Source organism: Cydia strobilella, chromosome 3, assembly GCF_947568885.1.
Source record: "Cydia strobilella chromosome 3, ilCydStro3.1, whole genome shotgun sequence".
NCBI lineage: Eukaryota > Metazoa > Arthropoda > Insecta > Lepidoptera > Tortricidae > Cydia > Cydia strobilella.
Window position 1 is genome coordinate 580,785 of NC_086043.1, and position 24,121 is coordinate 604,905.

At 39.2% G+C, this 24,121-nt stretch overlaps 1 protein-coding gene and 1 long non-coding RNA gene across 5 annotated transcripts in view; one reads left to right on the top strand and one right to left on the bottom strand.

The window, feature by feature from the left end:
• The window catches only part of LOC134755708 (uncharacterized), a 40,470-nt gene extending 33,557 nt beyond the window's left edge, over positions 1–6,913 (top strand). Inside the window, exons 2-3 of the long non-coding RNA XR_010129078.1 lie at positions 6,185–6,226; positions 6,731–6,913. This is a non-coding gene — a long non-coding RNA (uncharacterized LOC134755708). The remainder of the gene's footprint in view (positions 1–6,184; positions 6,227–6,730) is intronic.
• Positions 1–24,121, bottom strand: part of LOC134755637 (solute carrier family 12 member 4) — a 566,314-nt gene that overhangs the window by 234,206 nt on the left and 307,987 nt on the right. The window lies entirely within an intron of this gene.

Below are 24,121 nucleotides of genomic sequence, written 5' to 3' on the forward strand. Positions count from 1 at the left end.
ATTTTGACTTATGTATTTGTAAGAAAGGGATAAAACATAATTTAACTAAATCAGGCCCGTAAAGTTTTATAAGGGGGTTATAATTTAGGTAACATTTCAAAATGGTGGGAATCGATGGGTTAAGGAGTCGGCCTGTGTCAAAAGTGACGTTTCTTCAAACAAAAACGTCATTTTTGACTGACATATCCGCTCCATATCGTATAAGGCCGTTCCATCGGTTTGCCGCTGTCACTGTCACATTTCGCAAGAAAGAACGGGAAAGATCATGTGCGCCAAGTGTTCATTTTGATCGAATTTTGTCGATTTTCATTTATTTAAAAAACGTTACCTTATAATATCGAAATTTGAAAGCTATGAAATTACTATTTAAATTAAGATTGTTATCTTCTTTTTTTTGTTTATAGTATCACATAATAAATAACCGAGTAAAGTTTGATTAAAAGTCCGAGTTAGAGGTTACTTTGGGAATTAATTGTATCGAGCGAAGAGTCATAATTCGCGTATCGGAAGCTATGTTATTAAAGATAATATAGTCAAGAAATACATATATTTTTTCCACGTCTACGAATATCAACGCCTCTTAGAAAAATATGATCATGTAAGATTTTTCGCCTTCTGGCTCAGATGAGGCCGAGTGACGGAGATGGACATAGGCTTTTTCTGAAATTAGATTTTCGCAGTCTTTGTTCAGGATCCTGAATCACTCGACGCTTGAAGCCGTGACTTCCGTCTTGTAGTTTCTATTTCAAAGTGATGATAGCATTAGGTATTGTAAATAGATATCAATTTAACTCCTAAAATTACTTCCTCACAGTATTAGGTATTCAAAACAAAAGCCATCAACACATTTAATTACTCATACGTGCCATTAGTAAACAAGAATAGCAACTATATCGAATTTTCATTTCAGTTCCGAAATATCGTAAACTCCATACTAACAGCAACAGTTGTTTAACCATTTGTAAACCTTATGTCTTTGCATTAAGGTCCACTTTGGTCAATACAATTTAAATTCCGTGCAAAGGTTTTATAACCTTTCTGCCTTGAAGTCGATTGGGGTGCTTCGTGTTTTTATTAGTTTCATTGACATTAAACCGATGGGCGAGCCGCAAGAGCCTTTTTACGACCTGGGGCCTATAATAAAATACAAGAAACTAATACTAAGAATAATAATAAAACACGGAATATAATAAGGTTTTTGTCAAAAACTTAATTTTTGATACTAGCTTTGATCGCTGACTGTAGCTACTTTTCTTTCAACAGTAACCGTACCGCGAGTTGACACTTGACGTTTACGTAGGACTGACTAAGGTAATTCTGCATGCCATTTGCAATGACAAAGTGTGGCAATTAATATCTAATTTCTATGAAAACATATGACGCTTGTAATAAGACCTCCTCACTTTATGTTGATTAAAACTAACACGATATTCACTCATAATTTTAAAACAAATTATAACTATTAATTTTTCAATCAAGCCAAACTAATAATCGCGTACACGTTCGCCAGGCTTCTCGGTCCTGGGTCATCTCAGGTGGTATTTGGGCTTCTTCCATATCCCTCTTCACCTTTGCCAGCTATGTCAGTCGGGCTAAAATATCATATATCATACATCGTGCTAAAAGTACCAGATAAAACTTATTATGCTATGCAGAATCATCTCTAATTCTAAAAAAAACGCATGTATTCCTCGGATACGGAGAAGCGTAAAATGTATACAGCTGTGTGCAATATAATAGCAGTCAATAGGAAAATGAAAATTAGGGGAAAACTATAACTTGAGATCAATTATATTGAATCTTTTTAGGGTTCCGTACCTCAAAAAAAAAACGGAACCCTTATAGGATCACTCGTGCGTCTGTCTGTCTGTCTGGCTGTCTGTCCGTCTGTCCGTCTGTCTGTCTGTCTGTCTGTCTGTCCGTCTGTCACAGCCTATTTTCTCCGAAACTACTGGACCAATTAAGTTGAAATTTGGTATACATATGTAAGTTTGTGACCCAAAGACGGAAATGTAACGCAAACAAATGAATTTTAAACATGGGGGCCACTTTTGGGGGGTAAATGAGAAAATCTAAAAATAAAGTTTTTCAAACTATATCGTGTTATATATCAAATGAAAGAGCTCATTGTGAGAATCTTAAATATATTTATTTTAGGATAAACAATTTAGAAGTTATTCAAGAAAATAGACAAAAAATGACCATTATCTCCGAAACTATTGGGTACAAAATTTTGAAAAAAATAAACAAAATAGATCTTTACCTATAGATTACAGGAAAACCTATTAAAAATTGCAGTCAAGCGTGAGTCGGACTTAATTACTTAGTTTTTGATCCGACCCCTACGGGTTTTTTAAATACATTTCACACTCACGTTTCACATAAAAAATATATTGTTTATATTGTGTAATATACGGAACCCTTGGAACGCGAGTCCGATTCGCACTTGGCCGGTTTTTTTAATAATTCTTCTGCATTACTTGACATTGTTTCAAAATTAACTGTAACATTTACCATTGTAACTGTAATAATATTGGAAGTATTTAAAAAAATATCATGAAAATCGCATTTTCTACTACCTCGCGGAAATTCTTATACAATCGTAACAACCTACGAAAAAAATACCATTGTGTACTATAATTGTAACTTAGTATTTTGCTCATTATTTCCAATCAAACCTTACATCTACTCATGTTATCCAGAAAAAAATATTTTTTTTCTATAATACGATCTTCGTCTCAGTGTTAGTCCATCATTCGGACTTTGTTGTTGGTAGTAAAAAAGACGATTTTCATGTTTTTTTTTATACTTCCAATATTATTTAAGTAAAGGTTACAGTTAATTTTCAAACAATGTTAAGTAATGCAGAATAATTATTTAAAAAAATCCAATATAATTGCTCGAAAGTTATTGTTTTCCCCTAATTTTCATTTTCTATTGACTACTGTTTTATTGCACACAACTGTATGTAGTTATGTATGTACCTACTGAGTTGCTATTCTCTGTAACAAGACGGGAGCAACTTGAAACACTAAGTTGCCTGATTGATACAAGTTGGGAACTAGATGCCGCAATACGGGCTATTTAGAAACTGTGTCGAATTGCATAATATTCTGTTCGTTGAAGTTATAGTTTAGTTAATATAGTTAAGATATTTATTTCTACTTTAAGACCATGACCTTGTACTGACCATATTTTTACGCAAATAAAATTTCTGATTTCTGAACAAATTAATATAACTTTCTATGAAAATAATTTTATTTGTGTTTTTTCAAGTACACTACCACACACTACTATTTATTCCGGTATTTTTTCTGTTCGATGGTAAGCAAACGCCGCAGCTTATAGATATCGCAGCTTTGGAAATATCACTGTTGTCAAACCTGTACAACTCTCTGTGTTGTCTGTGTTGTTGTGCTATCTGTACAGATACTTATTACAAAATAAACACTTTGTTATAAAACAAATGCACTCACTCATTGCGAATATAAGTATCCTTGGGATGATACTAAGCCTATTCATGCTAATGACATTACATTGAGTAATACACAGATTTTTTTACAGTCAGAAATTTGTGTTAAAACTTGTTACGTAATTGTTCGTAAAATGTATTTGAGGCTGACGGATGATTCATGTTATGAATGAATGAAGTTTGTTATGAATCATAACAAAATAACATCATTTTGAGATCGGAAAAGTATTTAAATATTGGCTTAATGGTTACTATTCTTTATCAGTCCAACGTATCAGTTCAGCAGCTTCGTTCACATTATTATATTAATTTTAACTTCCTAACTGGATTTACGTATCCCAAAAAGCCTGCGGTAACTCTCAACTGCCAAACTCAAACTCTCACATTACAGAAGTTCCAAAATTAACTCCACTAATCCTGACGAGCAATGTTCACAAAGAGCTCTGTTTGAATATTTAAATTGGTTCCGTTCCAGCTGTTCGTAATCCCAAATGTCAGCGAACACAGCCGAAGGTTTACGAGTAAACCCGAACACCTGGACTTATAAGCAACTCTTAAAACCATTATAAGCATAGCTATGGTCCCTTTAGAACTTTACGAACAGTGCAATTACAATATAGTGGTTACATTCGTATGTGTTAATAACGCTGAATCCAGAGAGTTAAAAGAAGAGATAAACTGTTATTTCATAATTGTTATTGCGACTAAACTGTGGAACTGTCGCCTGCGGTAGTTTCGGCCCGTTACGTCCTTCAAACCTTAAAAAAAAGAGCGTACTGCCATCCTTAGCCTTTATGGAGGGTTGGCCAACTTGGAAGACCTGGGGCCTGATTCTCAAAAGCTTGTAACTTGTAATACAAGCGGATGTCACTTTTTGACAGCTTTTGTTAGAAAGGGACTTTTTTTTTCTCGTCAAACACTTTTTCCTAATCAAAACACGATATCGAATATGCCCTTACGGGTCCCACTATATTTGTTAACACTATTCAACCACCCTGCAGCTGATGAAATTATGCTCGAAACAATTAGCATTGTTTACCTTTCTACCTACATTGCTGCGCCCATCAGGGTTTCATGTGTCATTTGTGTACAGTCGCAATCAGATATATCGGAGCGGCTTAAGCGCTCACAAATATCTGAACACGCCTCTATTGTCAAGGCGTTAGAGTGCGTGTTCAGATATTGTGAACACCTTGGCCGCTCCGATATATCTGATGGCGTCTGTACCTACCTATACTCTTAAGTACTTGTAAAACCTGTAATGTACATGTGAAATGCAATAAATAAATACAATAAAATACTGTACACTGTATTTATTGTTGTAGTCGTAGTACTGATTAAGGCCCAGTCATAGCCGTAACAATGGACAAGTCGCCGTTTAGTCTAAAGACACCTCTATTATCTTTCAACTCTGTGTCTGTATCGATTGTTGAACTTGTGAACGACATTGGTGCCGATATAGTACTGGCTAAGGGGTAGTAAGGCCCGATCATGGCCACAATGGACAAGTCACAGTTTAGTCTGTACCCGGCACTCCTTAAACTACGTCCGAAGGAGAGGTATGGGCACTGTGAATGACATTTCGCTTTGTGTTGTAGGGCACAGGACAGCGGATGTCATTCCAGATCTAGAGCAGAGCCCAACTGGGGAAGTACCTCCACCTTACAGAAAACCGCAGCCAAATATCGCTAGACCCTACTCATAGTGTTGTGTTCCTGCCGGTGAGTAAGGTTGCCAGAACTCAACGAGGGTGCGGAGTGTTAGGGTCGGCAACGCGCATGTAACTCCTCTGGAGTTGCAGGCGTACATAGCCTACGGAGGCTGCTTAACATCAGGCGGGCCGTATGCTTGTTTGCCACCGACGTAGTATATATAAAAAAGTCTCAAGACAATACCTCTGTCTATATTTCAACTCTGTGCCTGTATTGATTGTTGAACTCGATGTGTGGACGACATTGGTGCCGATATAGTAGATTAAGGCCCGGTCATGGCCACAATGGTCAAGTCACAGTTTAGTCTAAAGAAACCTGTGTTATCTTTCAACTCTGTGCCTGTATCGATTGTTGAACTTGCGATGCATGGACGACATTGGTGCCGATATAGTACTGATTAAGGCCCGGTCATGGCCGTCACAATGCCACGGCGAGGCCGACACAAATTATATGTTACTATTTCAGGGCAGGTTAAAAATGGATTTATTTATGATATGAGGAAACCTAGACTGATAGTTGTTATTCTTTCTGAAAGGTGAAAAATGATTGAAACTTTTGAATGATTTGAAGATGTTGAAACAGTTTCAAATCATTCTTCACCTTCTATATATTATATAAATAAATGTTATAACATGGAGGCATACAATAAGCATGGAGGACTTAAAAAACCATCGTCAAACTGTAAATTAGTAATCTAATCAGTTATAATACTTATAATAAAAGTATCTCATTATTTAGTGGCTTACAATAAGATATGTCCCTGTATGTAGAACAACTGGACTGTGAAATATATTTTTTAACGCAAACTGTAGATACCTATATGTATCCATATTTGGAAAAGTATTCCAGGGTGGAATATACTTTTGGTGCGGTTCTTTCCCTGCTGATTGTACTACAGTCATACATGAAATCTACCTTTATAACACTTACTTCTCATTCTTCTCCCTCGCGGCTTTTGCCACGGCTCATGGGAGCCTGGGGTCTGCTTGGCAGGCACTAGTTTTTACGAAAGCGACTGCCATCTGACTTTCCAACCCAGAGGGTAAACTAGACCTTATAAGGATTAGTTCGCTTTCCTCACGATGTTTTCTTTCACCGAAAAGCAGCTAGTACTCAAATGATATTTCGTACATAAGTTCCGAAAAACTTATTGGTACGAGCCGGGGTTTAAACCCGCGACCTCCGGATTGAAAGTCGCACGCTCTTACCGCTAGGCCACCAGCGCTTATACTCAATAACAAATATCCTATAATCATATCATGTATAATGTATAACGATGGTGTTCCATTATGATGCTCCATTATTGGCAGACTAATAAGTAATTACGTTAATTATTAATTACGCGTGGCTCAGGCACCACGGGTAATTGAATCAGGAATTATTGCCGAGTACATATTACTGAGGATAAACAATATTATAATTACATTTACTACCCATCTTCCTCGCGTTCTCCCGGCATTTTGCCACGGCTCATGGGAGCCTGGGGTCTGCTTGGCAGGCACTAGTTTTTAAGAAAGCGACTGCTATCTGACCTTCCAACCCAGAGGGGAAACTAGGCCTTGTTGGGATTAGTCCGGTTTCCTCACGATGTTTTCCTTCACCGAAAAGCGACTGGTAAATATCAAATGATATTTCGTACATAAGTTCCGAAAAACTCATTGGTACGAGCCAGGGTTTGAACCTGCGACCTTCGGATTGCAAGTCGCACGCTCTTACCGCTAGGCCACTAGCGCTTTTTAGCGCTAATTACATTTACTACCCGTTGTTAATAATTTATTGAGAATAATTATTTATATATTGTAGCGCCAGCTAGCTCGGGGTTCGATGACGAGGCTATATTTTAAAGTGAAAAGACACACATATCAGATTAAAAGTGTATTCTGTTAAGTATTGCACTGGTAGAGTACACAATGGGAAAACTTAAGAGTTAAACACTGATTACTTTTATGAATTAACAAAATAGTAGATAGAGGTGTATCAATTGTACCGCGTCGGTTGCCGGACTGCGCGGGAGCGGCGGGAACGTATCTGTATATGGTCGCTCACGCGCAGCGCGTTGCGATTCGGAGCCGTGATTGGCTCATGGGGTGCAGCAATGAAGTCGTCCAATACGCGAGCTTGGCTTGAAGTTTGTGGTTGGCGCGTTATACACTCCCCCTCCAAGTTCCCAGAACGACCCGTTGGGGACTTGGTAACATTACCATCTCGCGCTAAGTTACGAGGGCGACCACGTAGTCGCCGTGGTTGGACAGGCACCGAAGGAATACCTTGACCTGGTGTGAATGGTGTCAAATCAGAACTATGGTATTTACCCAGGTCGGTATTGGTTTGTATGTCAGCTATAACATAAGAAGTTGGACTAATTACTTTACTAATACGATAGGGACCATCCCGTTTTGGCATGAATTTCTTTGTTAAACCCTTAGAAGCGTTACTAAGCAAATGAGTGTCTACCAGAACTAGGTCATTAACGCAAAACAAAGGTGACTGCCGTCGGTGCTGGTCAGCGTCGCTTTTCTTGTTGTCCTGCTGCCGTTCAGCTCTCTCCTTTAAGACATACCAGTTTTCAAGAAACTTATTTAAGTATGGTGTGATTTGTGGCAGAAAGTTTTCTTTCTGTAGGATGGCCTTTAAATCACGTTGGGCATCAAACGGAGTCCTCAACTCTCGTGCGAACATCATATGCGCTGGACTGCATCCAGTGGTGGCACATAGAGCACTATTCATCGAAAACCTGATCTCTGGCAGGAACTTGGGCCACGCACGATGATTGTTCTTCACTAGGATGGAGAGTTGAGTCTTGAGGTCTCTATTCTTGCGTTCTGCAGGGTTGGCCTCAGGATGATAAAGTGGTATTAAATTCTGTTTGATTCCTAACAAGAACATGGTCTGCTGCATAACAGCTGAGACAAACTGAACTCCATTGTCAGAAATGACTCTTCTTGGGAATCCATACCGTAGGAAGTACTGCTCGATCAGGGCTGGAGCGCAGACTTCTGCTGTGGCGTCCTTGAGGGCTATCAGCTCAACCCAGCGTGTAGCTGTATCCTCGATGAGCAGCACCCATTTCTCCCCATTATCTCCTTCAGGTAGAGGGCCAAAGAGGTCTATAGCTAGCACCTCTCCTCTTTGATTAAGCACTGGGGTCTGTAGTAGTCCCATAGGCTTCTGGTTACTTATCTTGTAGCGTTGGCATTCTTCACATTGTTTTAGATATTCCGTGATGTATTTGCGCATTCCTGTGAAGTAATACTTTTGACAAATGCGTGCGAGAGTCCTTTCTACGCCCTGATGACCAGCTGTTGGGGCGTCGTGGTACTCTTTTAAGACGGCCTCCTTCATAGAGTTGGGTACTACCAGCTGAGCTTCCTCCGACCTCCGAGTAGAGGACCCCTTGGGCCATGACATATCCTCTCTCTAGCCATCTGGTTGAGTTAATGTGATCAGAGTCTTCCAGGTCTTGAACAATCTTGGCGACTTCTGGATCATTGAGCTGAGCAGTTCGTAGTTCCGTCGCGTTAACTTGTGGAATATCAATAATAATAGAGCAGACTCCACATTCTTCTTTGGAGTTTTCATCGCAGACCGGTCGACTCAATGTGTCTGCTATGACATTGGCCTTTCCAGGTGTATATTCATATTTGATGTCAAAACCTTGCAGTTTAAGTGCCCACCGGATAAGGCGACCACTTGGTGACTTGTGAGTCAACAGCCATTTCAACGGCTGATGATCCGTCTTCACTAAAACTGTATGACCATCAATATAGGGCCGGTACTTCTCAACAGCCCAGATCACAGCCAAACACTCTCTTTCAGTTGTACTGTAATGGCGTTCTGCCGGAGTGAGCAGCCTGCTGGCATACTCAATGGGACGCTCATCATGTCCTTCGCCTTGCATAAGGCAAGCTCCAAGAGCATAGTTGCTTGAGTCAGTCCGTAGAATAAAATGTTTGCTGTAGTCCGCTTGCACCAGGATTGGAGCAGAAGTTAATCTGGTTTTGAGCTCCGCAAAGGCCTGTTGTTGCTCGTCATGCCATTTCCATGGTTCATTTTTCTTGGTAAGCTTGGTGAGCGGCAGTCCAGAGCTATCGCTGAGAAATTTGGAACAAATTTTCTGAACCAAGCGCAGGTCTGGAGAAATGTCCGAAGATGCTTGAGGTTATTAGGCTCCTTCATGGCTAAGATAGCTTCAACTTTCCCATTATCTGGCTTTATACCGTCAGGGGTGATGAGGTGTCCAAGGTACTTGACCTCTTTGCAGGCAAAAACACATTTCTCTCGGTTTGCTCTTAAGCCAAACTGACGTAGTCGGTCAAACATAAGTTGCAGGTCTTGCAGGTGTTTCTCGAAACTGTCAGATATCACCAGGAGATCGTCCAGGTAAGCTAGAACTGTAGTATTTTGCAAGCTGGCACCGGATTTGAATTTATCCATCAACCGCTGGAAGGTTGCAGGTGCATTCTTTAAACCGAATGGCATCCGTACAAAACGGTAGGTACCGAATGGTGTGATCACCGAGGTCTTATCTCGATCAGCTGGATTCACACTTACTTGCCAGTATCCGGATCTCAGATCTATGGTACTTATGTAGCAATGTCTTCCGGTCGACTGCAGCAGCTCATCAATTAAGGGTAAGGGATAGTTATCTGTCTTTGTGATGCTATTCAGCTTTCTATAATCAGCACAGAATCTGACAGTATTATTCTTCTTAAGGACAAGAACTGCCGGTGAGGTCCAAGCAGATTCACATTCCTCTATTATCCCTTCCCGGAGCATCTTCTCAATCTCCGCTTTCATTATTTCCTTCTTTGCAGGTGTGAGCCGGTATGGAGGTACAGATATAGGTGCATGGTCTCCAGTGTCAATATGATGTTCAACAATTGGAGTGGGCGCTCCCCCTAGACTGAAGACTGCACTATTTCTCTCTAACACTTTGGCTAATTTAATCTTTTCACCTTCGCTGAGCATTGATCCTTCTTCAGCATGAAGTATATTGCTTGTAGCAATTGACAATTGCGTTGGCATGTCAGATTCATACTGTATGGGATACCTCTCACCACCAGGAAAACACCAAGTATGGGTATCAAAGTCCAGGTTGAGGCGAGATGCTTTTAGAAAATCGATTCCCAGTAAAGTTTCATTTTCTTCAGCTTCAGGTAAGATCAGGAACTCTTGAGGTATTACTCTATCCTTCACTTTGACATCTAAGGTAATATTGAGCACATTTCTAATTTGAGGTAAACCATCAGCGAATCTCACTCTCATTTGCTTCTCGCAGAACTGTTGCTTTTTCTCAAGTAACAGTGAGTAGAGCTTCTGACTTGCCAAGCTTCTCTTTGCACCAGTATCCACTAAGGCAATACCTTGCATGTCCAGGATTCCAATCCCTAAAATTGGCCGCTGATGTCTATTTGTGTATTCCTCATAAGTGTCAAATAAATCCAACACGGGGTCCTCAGAGTCATTCTGGTCAATTTGGGCTCCAGGTGCAGGCTCCGTGGAGTCCTCAACCTTCTGGTTTGTCCCTGAAAAATTCACAGCTGAAAATAGAATTCCCTCACAAGGTGTGGTTGACATACTGGAATTATCTATACTGTGACCCAAAGATGACATACTGTAGTTAGTTATACTGTGACCATTCTTAATACTGATATCAGCTGTTCCAAAAACAGCTGTAGTCAACCTAGATTTGGCGTCAATGACCTGCTCTGGCAGCACAGGGATGTTACTAATATTATTTGACACGGTGCAAAATGACATTTCCTTACTATGGGAACTATTTACTTGCTTATCACTGTTATCAATAAAGGACTTTGCAAAAAGTGTGCACGATTGTTGAACAACTACGGGGTCGTCCTGGGAGCTGTCGGCGGCGCGGGGCGTCACCGGCCTTGCTACTAAACCGTCACCAAAAAAATTTGCAGGAAGTGCATGTCGAAAATCAGTGAGAGACAAAAAGGTCTCGTCAAGCTTATCATTTTGAACATTAGGTATAGTGTTAAGAGAACTACTCACCGGGGAGAGCTTCTTAGACTGCTTACCAGTGCCCTTTAACCCTGGATTGGACGAATCCATGCTGCAGTTGACAGTACAGAATGTAGCATTACATTTTTCGCAATTTGCGCGTATAACACCAATTTGACCACATCCATAACAACGTAAAACATTGACATCTGATGCGTTACTATTATTATTATCGTTAGACGTGCTAGAGTCTTTACTTAACTTTCTACATTCTTCTTTTACGTGCCCGTAACGTTTACAATACCCGCACTTCTTACTATACGACTTTTTCGCGGCGGACGCGGTATTGTTATTATCACTGTTATCATCTGAAAGACGCGGCGGAGGCGCGCGGGGCTCGCGGGGCGGCGGCGCGGCGCTCGCGCTCGCGGTAGCGCGCGGCGGCTTTGACACGGCGACGGGACGACTCGGCGAGGCGTGGCTCACGTTCTTGGAAGCGGCGGCCTTTGTATCGTTCGTACTCTCGTTCAACGATTCTTCGACAGCGCGCGCCTTTTGTAACAATATCTTAAACGTTGCGCACTCTTCCCTCTTAACACGTTTACGTATTCGTTTGTGTAGAAGTCCGTACACCATGTCTAACTGTATTTTCTCAGTTAACTCGTTGCGCGGCAATTTTGAAAACAGCGCTCGACACTTCGCGACGTAAATATGAGTGTTTTCGTCGCCTTGAGGTGTAGCAAATAAGTCGCGGTAAATGCGCGGCGGAGCTCGATTGTCGCCGTAGGTATGGCGCAAGCTGTCAATTACTTCGGCCCATGAAGTTGTCTCAGGTTTTATGCCCTGCCACCAATCTGCGGCTGAATGCGTTAATAGCATAGATAACCCTCGAATGGCGTTATCGTCCGAGATATTTGCACAATCTTTGTAGGCTTCAATGGCGTCTATAAAACCTTCGATGGACTCCTCTGAATTTCCAGCGAATCGAGCTTTGCAGCGAGAGAAATTTCCTCCTTCTACTGGAAGCGGAAACGGTGTCGATGTAGTAGACGACGACGGGTGCCTAGAGGTTGTGATGACGCTTTCCAGCAGTTCCCTGAAGGCGTTGGTTTGCGACCGTTGTAACGACTCCACTAGCGTCGCGACGTCATCTCTGGTGAAAGAACCTTCTCGAGCGGGCTCGAGGTCATCTGGCGTCGGCGTCGACACACGTCGATTTCTCCTTGATTTAGGCGGCATTTTATTACACTATATTGTTTATTTTAACGAATCACGGCACAAATGTTCACTTTTTCACTATAGCCTCACACTTGGGCAGCCATTTTGTAGCGCCAGCTAGCTCGGGGTTCGATGACGAGGCTATATTTTAAAGTGAAAAGACACACATATCAGATTAAAAGTGTATTCTGTTAAGTATTGCACTGGTAGAGTACACAATGGGAAAACTTAAGAGTTAAACACTGATTACTTTTATGAATTAACAAAATAGTAGATAGAGGTGTATCAATTGTACCGCGTCGGTTGCCGGACTGCGCGGGAGCGGCGGGAACGTATCTGTATATGGTCGCTCACGCGCAGCGCGTTGCGATTCGGAGCCGTGATTGGCTCATGGGGTGCAGCAATGAAGTCGTCCAATACGCGAGCTTGGCTTGAAGTTTGTGGTTGGCGCGTTATAATATATATATATATATATATATAAAGGAAAACCCTGGGCAAGGGAGCAGCTGCACACTATGAAGCATGGCTTGACCTCCTTCACACTAGGCGGGAACTAAGACACCAGCGCGCTGATTTCATCATCATCATCTCGGCCGCTCTCGCATTGGTCTTACTAGTCATTTACGTAGTGCCGCAATGTTAGGGATGCTGTTTAAACCATCATTTAATTGATGTTGAAGGCCAATGATGATGATTTATAGATGCTTTTACACATGTAATGATTGTTACTTTTATTGTTTAAGAGGGGGCTAAAGCAAAATTGTTAAATATATACCTATTAAATTTTAACATGTAATATCAGGTAATATTCCATGAAAAAAATCACTCGGAAACTAGCCTATACTTGCATATGCAGACTCCAACTTTAAAAGCTAGTTGGTTTAATAGAACAAAATCTCAGAAACCTGTCTAATTTTCAATTATTTTCAGTTGTATATCGTTACCCTGAGTTATCAATCAGTACAATTTTGGTATAAAGTAGGTAGTGACATAGGCGAGGGATAAGTCAAGCAAAATATTAAACAGCAGTATGTTTTCAAAGTAATTAAAGATAAATACACTGGTTCTATTCTTTAAAATTTCTTTTTACATAATACATGCATGTATTATGTAAAAATATCTGGGCCATATAAAACTCAAAAATGCGCGTTTTCCCAGAGATAAGACCTAGCTAGATCGATTTTTCGCCCCCGAAAACCCCCATCACAGGTCGGACACGCTATACTTCAAAAATCACTTGCGTTTCTATGTGTGAACGGCACGTCTGTACACGCGTCATGCGTCATAGTGTGAGTAAGTTGCTTAAAAATAGTACTGAGCGGCCAGCAAACGGCCGTCAATCTGCTGTCGCGGGGCGGGGCGGTGCGTGGCCGTTCTGTATGATAATACTATTACGTATTCTGTGCCCCCATATAGCAAATTTCATCGAAATCGTTAGGGCCGTTTCCGAGTTCCCCGAAATATATATAGATAGATAGATATATATAAGAATTGCTCTTTTAAAGGTACCTATAAGATGTATAATTATTGGTGCAATAAGGAATATTTACTTACTTACTTACCCGCGCAACGGCCGCAATTTCCATAGCAAGTTTCGAGCGACGCGCCATAGTTTGTTTTCTTTCAATATCCTGGCTTTACCCTTGTCGCGATAGATGGCGCTAACAGTCACGTTCAATATTTCTTCTAGGCGGTCATGATTTCAAGGTGAGGAGAGGAGGGTAGACGCTCGGACGACGGGAAACAAGTGGGTTGTGTGTTGTGCGAACAAATCAAGGGTGAGTGCCAGAATAATCGCTTTTATATCAATTCCTGTACTTTCTTATGGTGTTATGAGGAGGATGATGTGTCTCACGTAGATTGACCAACGCATATCAGTGTACAGTGAGCCGAGAGAGTTATTGATGGCTAAGAACTCAGGGTAAATCAAGTGTGTGGTAAGGGGTCGCTATAAGGGGAGGTTTGGAGGCGACTATGAGGCCCAGGAAGTCAGGTGGATGGTCACGTGAGACTGTCGGTCATGTGTAGGCAAAGAGTTATCGTCATCTCACCATTTGTCCATTTGTGTGTTGTTGTTGTGTTGTTTGTTTGTTGTGTGTTGTTGTTTGTTGTGTGTTGTTGTTTGTGTTTGTTGTTGTTTGTGTTTTGGCCTTGTGTATGTCACATATTATCTCTCCAGTAGTATTAGTAAAAGCATCAGCTCATTCTATAGATTAAATGGTATAGAAATATGGTGAGCTTGACGACAACCCTCTTAAATAAGGGTACCGCAAAAACCTACCAAACCGGCCAGGTACATATACCACTTGAGGGCGCCGTGTCCTGTTCAGAATGATTTATAACCTCACAATTCAAACCCAATGTTTGCCGCCCGACCCTCTAAGGTAAACTTACACTTTCTCCAAATCGTTTTTGCAATTTTTCATTCGTTTAGTTACTTCGAGTTACGATTGTTGTGATGTTTTAAGTGGCTTTCGTAAAAAGAGCTCAAGTTGACTGTGTGTATTTTTATATGAAGTTTGAACTCATGGCTGGCTCAAAAATACGCTGACAAAGATTTTTTAGGATCTTTTTCGTGCTTTCACGTCCTTTGCAAAATGTCGTTAAGTCATTTATTAATAATGTTTATTATTTTAGATGTACTATTCAGTTCAGATGTCTTTCCAGACTTTCCAAATCTCTTCTAGCCGAAGATATTTAGTAAATATTCGTATATGACATTAGTTATTTATGCGACAGTCACGTCATTTTAGTGATATTGGACACACTTGATTGATACGTAACAAAAACTAAATAAAAAATAGGTTCAAAACAGATTTCATAGCTTTCTCTCTTCCTCTTCCTTTTTTTCTTTTTCTTTTATTTCCTTTCTTTTCTTTTCTTTTTCTTTCCTTTCCTTTAAAAAATATTCTAACATAAACAAAGACATAACATAAGTAAAGAGTTACTAACCATATTATGGAACCTATGTTTTCTGAAATAAATGATTTTTATTTTTATTATTTTTTATAGGAGGCCAATAAATTCATGTTCCACAACTGGTATGCATATCAAAATACAATCAAAAGTAAAAGTTACATGTAATAATGTGGAGTTGGCTTATACCTTAACCCCCTTTGACCTACGTATAAATTTATTCAATGCGTTACCTTCACCCAAAGCCTTCATATATTTTTGGCTTTGAAACGCCCATCTGTCACCTGCTACCTGTCAAACCTCGAGGACATTTCAAACACCAAACACATGAGTCGAAAGCTTATACCTACCTTTATACGTCTCATTTAAACTCATTTTGTTTAAATATTTAAAGAATAGAATCAGGCGTTTGCGGAAATCCATAGAGATTAATTAATACCAAAATATTACTTTTCGCGGATTAGCAAAGTAATATTTTGGTATTAATTCATTATGTTAATTTATTTATTATACTTTTTAATTAACGAAAAAGATAATAAATGGCTGACTTAACGCCTTAACGCATTCTCTACCAGTAAAACATAAGCAGAAACAATTAGTTTGGTGCAGGATTAAACTTAGAGCGTGGACATGAGAGAAGATACAAGTCGAGACTACTCCATATTCATACTATAATATTATGAATGCGAAAGTGTGTCTGTCTGTCTGTCTGTCTGTCTGTCTGTCTATCTGTCTGTCTGTCTGTCTGTCTGTCTGTCCGTCTGTCTATCTGTCTGTTACCTCTTCACGCTTAAACCGCTGAACCGATTTAGTTGAAATTTGGTATAGAGATAGTTTAAGTCCCGGGGAAGGACATAGGGTAGTTTTTATCCAAGAAGAGGTGAAAAGGGGGGGTGAAGTTTGTATGGGGAATCGATTGGATAAAAAATAAGCTACCCAAATTACTAACTACGCAGACGAAGTCGCGGGGAAAAGCCAGTGATAATATACTTACACAAATATACATTTTTATCACTTCATAATATAACCTCGTAAGGCCCAATGTGCATTACAATGTACACTCTGTTTCAATCTAATTTGAACCTTACACTAACTAAATTAAGTAGCATTTCTTTAGTTTCATTGTATTCTAAAACAAACGAAAGTCACCCTAATCTTCTATACAACAAGGTTCAAATTAAAAATAGGGAAACTGTATAGTGGGCCTTACGAGGATAAAACAAAGTCGCTTCCTGCTGTCTGTCTGTCCCTATGTATGCTTAGATCTTTAAAACTACGCAACGGATTTTGATGCGCTTTTTTTAATAGATAGAGTGATTCAAGAGGAAGGTTTATATGTATAATACATCAGTATTTCACCCGTGCAAAGCCGGGGGTCGCTAGTTAGGAATAAAAGCTTCTACCTATAAGAATGGCCAATTATTCCAACTTCCTATTTCGTTTGGTATTCATGAAGGACGTTCCTTGGCCTCACATGAAAGCCGTGTATAACGTAAGTACATCTAACATCAACACTTTTAATATATTGTGTACCATAATCCGTCACAATAAGGCTTGAAATCGGTGTGTCAATTATATACCATTATCGATGTTGTTAACTAATAATTAGTTATCCTTGTTGAAAGGACATACGGTTTGGTCACTATTTAATAACACCGTACGTTGAAATGACAAAGTGGTGACATTGAAGAGCTATTTGTGTTTGTTAATAAATGCAAGGCTTTTACGTTGACATTGGGTCTTTATGACGCAATCAGTTGAAATAAATCAGTATGTTTTGAAGGATTTCGATCGTTGCAGGTCATGGTCAAACCAAAGTTAAGAAATCAGGTTATGAATCGATGAGTAACTAGAGAAAGGCCACAAATAACGAATTAATAAAAATAGCTAATTAAATTAATGGCAACCGTATTGTGACATTTGTGACCCAAAATGGCGCTACGTATTTTCAAAAACTGTGGTGGCTGAACCTACTGCACACCGACACCTACAGTTTTACTGCAAAGCAACACTAAGTATGCGCTACGCCGTAGCCCGTAGCAGTCATTCTGCTGGATTCAGCCACGATTTATCCGTGAGCGATATTCATATTTTTTATATATTACCGTTTTGTTATGGATATGATCAGTTTTTTTTTTTTATGAAATAGGAGGCAAACGAGCAGACGGATCACCTGATGGTAAACGATTGCCGCCGCCCATGGACACCCGCAACACCAGAGGGGTTGTAAGTGTTGTCTTACCCCAATTCCTAAGATAAGCAAGTCTTCTGATATCACAAACTTCAGGCCCATTGCTGTATTGTCCGTGTTTGGTAAAGTGTTTGAGACCATTCTAAACCACTGTTTACTCAATCAGATAAATCGTAAATTAGTAGATTGTCAACATGGATTTCGCGCTTCCCGATCAACTACCACCAACCACATCTGCTTCTTCGATAGCGTTTTACGCGAAATGGATACTGCACGATAAGTTGATGTTGTTTATTTTGACTTTAAGAAAGCCTTCGACTTAGTTGACAATGATACTCTCCTATGCAAACTATCAGCTTTAGGTTTCACCCCTCAACTTCTTATTTTCTTCTCTGACTACCTCAGGAACCGCAATAGTAGATTGTGTCACAAGGGAGCAAAATGACATATTTACGGCGAGGGCGTACAATTGAATCCTAAACGAAGCGAAGGATTCTATAATAGAATCCTGAGCGTAGCGAGGGATTCTAACATAGAATCCTGAGCGTAGTGAGGGATTCAAGTGTTAACGCCCAAGGTGAAAATAATTTTGCTACCATGTGACACATACTGCTTTTCACATCACCTATGAGGAAATTACATACTAACATTAGGTTTCAAAACATTATTATTTTAAGCAAAGATCGATACGGACAAAGTGCCAAAAATATGTGTACACGACCTTAGTATAGGTACATACTTCTGGCACTTTGTCCGTATCGATATTTTCAGACGTGACTGTAGTGACAAATTAAAAGTACCTACAGCTCATAATTATGTACCTAATATCTTTTCAAAAACAGCAGCAAACAACTAAAATGATACAATGAAAATCAAGTACATTATTTTTGTAGATTTTTCTGATAACAAATTAGCTCTTACCCCTTTGAACCAAATCTTCGGAAGAACACTATGAAGACTGATATCACTTATATTTATTATTATTAGTGTCGTTACCGGGATGCTGCTTAAAACATCTGACACAGATGAAAAGGCCTATTATTATTGATTTAAACTAAGTATTTACAAAATTTATACAGAATACAGAACCGCATAATGCTTTGTGAAATATTTGTAAAAATTTTTTTAAATATAAACTTTTTAAATTGCATAGACAAGTATGGCTGCGTTTAAGGAGACCTAAAATGTCAAAATGAAAATTAAATTATTAAACTAAAGTTTTTTACGTTTCTTTGTAAATATTACGCTAATTAATTAATTTACTTAATTTAAATATGATATTAATTAATTTAAAATACGTTAATTACATAATTACATTTTTTGTTTACAATTACAACAAAATATTATTTAAGTTAGAAAAATTGTATGCACGTAATCGATTATAAAGAAATTGTAATCGATTATCTGCATACTAATTTCATATGTCTTTGTGTCAATATTTCATACTGGCAACAAAATGTCCTTGAACAGAAAAGTGCCACTTTGATCCCTCCTAGCAGGGAAGAAAAGTTCCCTTTTCGAATAGGTGATGTGAAAACAATATGTCCAATTAAACTGTTACCAATCTGAAAGGTATTACACACGTTCCGGGGTTAGTCAAGGTAGCACTCTGGGGCCTACTCTTTTCTTAATAATGGTTAATGATCTACCAAGTAATATATCAGGTGTGGAATCACTATTCTATGCGGATGATCTTAAAATAATTCAACCGGTCGTAAATGCATCCGACTGTACGGTACTACAGCAAACAATCAACGAGGTCGACAGCTGGAGTAAAACAAACCGCTTGTACCTAAATGAATCTAAGTGCAAAGTAATAAGTTTTAGCCGGTCTCTAGATCCTATCCTCCAGACATATACTCTTACAAACATTCCCCTTGACCGAGTAACAGAAATAAAAGATCTAGGGTTAACACTCGACACTAAGCTAAACATGCACTCTCACATTATAAATATCTGCAAAAGTGCCTACAAAATTTTAGGGTTCATTATAAGAACGACTTCAGAGTTTCGTGACCCAAAAATTGCAATAATTCTATATAATGCCTATGTCCGTAGCAAGCTTGAGTACAGTTCCATCGCATGGGACCCTCGGGAAGCAAAGTATAACATCATGGTCGAGCGCGTCCAACGTAAATTTACTAGACATCTTTACAAAAGGTATTATGGATACTACCCGTACTTATTTCCGTCATCCTTTGTACTGGGAATGGTAGGGTTTGAGTCTCTCGAGCTAAGGCGTAAGCAAACGCTTGCCTTACACTACTGTCTACTTCTAAGAAATCAAATTGACAACCCATCTGTTCTGGAGCGTATGCGTATTTTTACCCCAGACAACTACATAGCTGCAGTAGGGCGTAGCGCACGTAGAGCCAGAAACCTTTTCGCATATCCAAATGTCCGCACCTATCACGGTTCAAACGCACCCACGTACCGAGCAATAGAATTACTAAATAACTTCTTAGCTTCAATCCAAAACGCAGACATATTCGCAGACAAGTGGCCGTCCTTACAAAGTAGTGTCAGGATTTTTTTAAACTCTACCTATGTAACTTTGTAGTATGTATGTTTAATTTAAGTTCCTAGAGATACTCGTAGTTCGAAAAATGTATACATGTTTATGATACTGACTATGTATTAACAGTATAAGTGTCTTGGCGTAGGTCGCTGTAAACTTATACTTGTGTTTGTTTGAATAAAGAATAAAGAATAAAGTGCGTTGCCGGCCTTTAAGATGGGAATACGCTCTTTTCTTGAAGGTTTGAAGGTCATATCGGTTCGGAAATACCGCAGGCGACAGTTCATTCCACAGTTTAGCTGTGCGAGGCAGGAAGTTTCTAGAGAAACGCACAGTTGATGAGGAGTTATATGTCAACAGTGAAATTTTGACACCCAGAAATGGTTGATACCATAACCGTTTCATAACAGGAAATTATTATCTGAATAGGCCCTCGTGAACCGTTGCTGTTATTGTACATGTACATACATACATAGAATCAACGCTAGGAATTAGGTACGCTAAATGAATGGAAAAAGCATTTATAATATATTTAAAAGTGGAAAAATTACTGCCTTGGGTGAGACTTGAACTCACCATTTAAGAAGTGTAACACTCTTACGGTAGATGTTGCTAGGGTCCCCTAGACCCATATAGTGGGAAGATTTGCTGACTATGGATGAGGTCTTGGTGGCTCAGTTGGCAGAGCGCTGGAGTATCGATCCAGAGGCCGTGAGTTCAAGTCTCACCCAAGGCAGTAATTTTTCCACTTAAATTTATTCTAAGCTTAATAGCATCGATTGCAGACGTTTCTGCTTGTTAAAAATTAATTTATAATATAAATATGGATAATTTCTACAGCAACCTAAAATAATGTAATACGAAGTAATTGAATGCGGTCCAACGATTACTCGTTCCGCAACTAATACTGGTGTAAAAAATTCGGTTGTGAACTTTGCGGTCGCGCTCGCAACTGCAATTTAGTGGCAGCTCGTTAAGGCGATAGCTTTTGTGTGTTGGGCACGAGCGTGAGCGGGTAGATGTGGCATGACCTCAAATACAACACTAGCGCTGAACAATTCGGTCAGTTTAATTATTTGTACCGATTATAGTTTTTTCGTATATTTCGTAATCGCACCTGGGCAAGCGAGAAATGTGCACGTGCTAACGAGCTTCCGCTTACCGAAAGAGAAAGAGACAAGCTCATGTTTAACAAAGAGTATGAAAATGAAAATGAAAAAAGAAATGAAAAGCGTTTATTGGTTACAATATTGTGTATAGCAAATTACGGTTGGAATCTCCAAGCAAGTAAAATTATACTTGTGGCAGGAGATCCTTTATTATTTTATTTATTGACTTTGTAAAAGTGTTTCTGTTTCTTCGTACTCTAATTTTTTAATCCATTCAACTATAGCTTTCTTACAACTGTATAATTGCAAAGGGTATATATAAATAATTTTATTTATGTGATTATATAGGTGAACAGACTGGCTTGTAAATTGTCTTCTGGCATAAACAGATTTAGTAGGTAGCTTAGAAATTACATTTGTTTTCCTTCTAGTATGACAAAGATGAATGGAATGCTAAAATAAAATATAACAGATTTCTTCAAGTATAGAAATAAATATGGCAGCAAATAGATAGTAGGATTAATAGGACACACTAAACAAACACCTACACAATATGGATAAAACAGACAGCCCCATGTGTAGAGCGTGCATGGAAGAGGAAACAACAAAAAACATTCTCCTAGACTGCAAACAGGTAGAAAGAATACAGTATCAAATAGCTAGGGACTCTGTGCACACTAAAAGGGGCAGTTAGCAACCTGAAACATGGTTAGGCTCCATGGAGGAGGAGGAGGAACCTTATGCGTTATGCTATTACCTAGAAGTTAGTCGCTCAAGACTTAAAAGCGGCAGTTTCATGTAACGCCAGTTGGTAGCTCGTAGTTTCGTTCGTGTGCTTTGTGTTCGCAACTTTACGCGTTAGCGCCCACCTCGCGTAATATCATTTGTAACGCGTCCTTATGCGACATGCGACAAGCAATCTAATTAGAAAGACGTCCACTGCTGGAGAAAGGATCAAGGATCTCCGTACTTTGCATTGGGGGGTAAGTGCCATAATTGCCACGCTTGGTAGGCGGGTTGGCGATCGCAGTGTCCTGCACCGCAATTTAGGGTATGCTGCTGCCCATCCTCCCCGGGTCCGGGATTAATGTCATCATCATCATTAATTTAAGAGCCCAGCTCTTGTCGGTGGAGCCATTTCTATGTATCTCTTTCCTGAGCCTTTCGTTTGACCGCCTGATACGACACGACGTTTATCTTTTCCTTAAGTTGTTCCATGTATGTTCTTCTTGGTCTTCCTCCCTTGGAATTAATGTCATTAGAGCGTAAATTCACGATGTATACAATGATGTTTACAATGTTCAAATACAGTTTTGATGTGACAACGTAAACCATGCACGGAATAATGATATTTTTCCCAGAAAGAACGACCAGGCTAATTCGATCGTACACGTCAGAATGATATCTGAAATCGGAATGGTGTCATTTACTTTGTATACTAATTAATCAAACTTCTTGATTGTACAATCACAGCCAAGGCAACAACGTCGCAAAATCTACTTATAAATATCTTTATTAGAAGCTTTCAATTCAATGATATAACAGATTGTAACCTAAAATACTGAAACATCTAAAGCTTCATTCGTACAGCTGCGACGACCAACTACAGACAACTTGTTACTTAGCATTCCGATGCAGAAAGTTCGTAAATAATGTCGACAGTCGAACATTAAGTACCTAGGCTGGTATATTATTCCAGCGTTTACATGGAGTACCTACTAACGAGATGAAGTTTGATAAAACCTGTGTAAATGCAATTTAAATGTTAGCGGTGTTACGACAGAACAATAAATAGCCATTATTGTATGATTTGTAGGTATATCTTACACTAGTATGATGTATAAAGGCACTATGGCTGGTGAATAAAATTTCACCGTAAAATTTCCGTAGGTACAGTCGACGTCAGAGATTATGTTTTAAAAACGGCTTATCATTTAATTACTTCCCTTAGTTTATTACTAGTCATTAAGTAATGTTAAATCAAGAACAAATTTTATTTTGAATCGCGTCATAGAAATATATTTTGAAGAATGAAAGCAATGAAACTGCAAATAATTACTCTTCATAACATTAATTGAAGCACCTCTACGACTCGGCGATTTTCATGGCAGTAAATGTGTACACACTAGGGGTACTGTACCCGTACTATGAGTCACTGATAGTGTCAAAACTAACATATACTCTAACGTCCACGTAATTTACTTTCTATACATCTCGCTCGTACTAATATGTCAGTATGAGTGAGAGTCAGTTACGTTCACAGTAGAGCTTATGTCAGTGCCGAACTGATGGCAGCCGTACTGATTGTCAGCTTACGTTCGAATTGGCGTGAGTGTCAGCGTTTGTACCTATAATATAAACTTGACCCTTCAAATAAAATTATGCATAATTTTGCACTCAACCATGTAATCATCCTTAAACAAGCACCTGCCTTCAAATTTGCGAAATAAAAACATTTTTCGAAGGAATGTGACAGTACCTTTGGGGGTTGGCGTTGCTGAAGGTATAATTCAAGGTTGGAGGCGCGCTTAAATCTTACCGCCCCTTAAATGCTGGGATCGTTACGGACCCCTAATTACTTTACGGGTCCCGTTGCTTGTTTTATACCTGAAAAAAAAAAACAAGATTGGATTAAGAATGTTTTACGGGACATGTTTATTGCTCTATAAAATTATATATTAAGAATACAAATTTTCAAACCGATTTTGGAAATAATTCCGCTTTGTTGTTATTGTTTTTTATGTAATAACTATTCTGGGCTTTAATCTACACCTGAGGTTTTCTATTCCGTTTTAGTAGTTACTTTTAAAAATATTTTTTTTATATTTGTGGCTTTCCATCACAGAAGGGTCCTTATGCCTGAAGTACAATAAGAACGTTTTCATCTTAAATCCCAATAAAAATTCAGATAAAAAGGTCCCTATTACAGATGAACCACATTAGGGCCCCTCTCTGATGGAAAGCCACATTTTATCTATCATGCTGTTTAAAAACCGTATCTATAGAAAATTGAAGACACTT